The sequence below is a fragment of the Octopus bimaculoides genome, chromosome 7, assembly GCF_001194135.2.
Source record: "Octopus bimaculoides isolate UCB-OBI-ISO-001 chromosome 7, ASM119413v2, whole genome shotgun sequence".
NCBI classification, from domain to species: domain Eukaryota; kingdom Metazoa; phylum Mollusca; class Cephalopoda; order Octopoda; family Octopodidae; genus Octopus; species Octopus bimaculoides.
The window spans coordinates 62,343,695-62,344,265 of NC_068987.1; positions in this window are offsets into that span (position 1 = coordinate 62,343,695).

A 571-nucleotide genomic window follows, 5' to 3' on the forward strand; every position below is an offset into this window, starting at 1 on the left:
ATATATATATATATATATATATACGTACATACAAAAACACAACCATAAAAAAAAGCAGATTTTCACGATATGAAAGTACCAGCTACTGATTGTCATACTATGACGGAGACATCTGATCGATCTTTACCAATACAGTATAACAGGGGTATAATATACTAAAATAGATTGAAATAATCAAATCTGATAATGCAAAACGAAACATATGGTAAACGCTTAAATAAAAAAGGTATTTACACAAACACCATGAAGTGTTTTAGTCAAACGGTCGCAGTTAAATGACTGAAACGAATGAAACAATAAGAGAATATATTATTTTTGTCATTTGACTATGGTCATGCTGGAGCACCACCTTTTAACCGAAGAAATCTACCCCTGGACATATTCTTTGTAAGCCTTGTACTTATTCTATCAGGGTCTTTTGTCGAACAGCTAAGTTACGGTGACGTAAAGACACCAATATCTGTTGTCAAGCGATGGCGGGAGGACAGACACAGGCACAAACGCACCAATACACACACACACACACACACACACACACACACACACACACACACACACACACACACACACA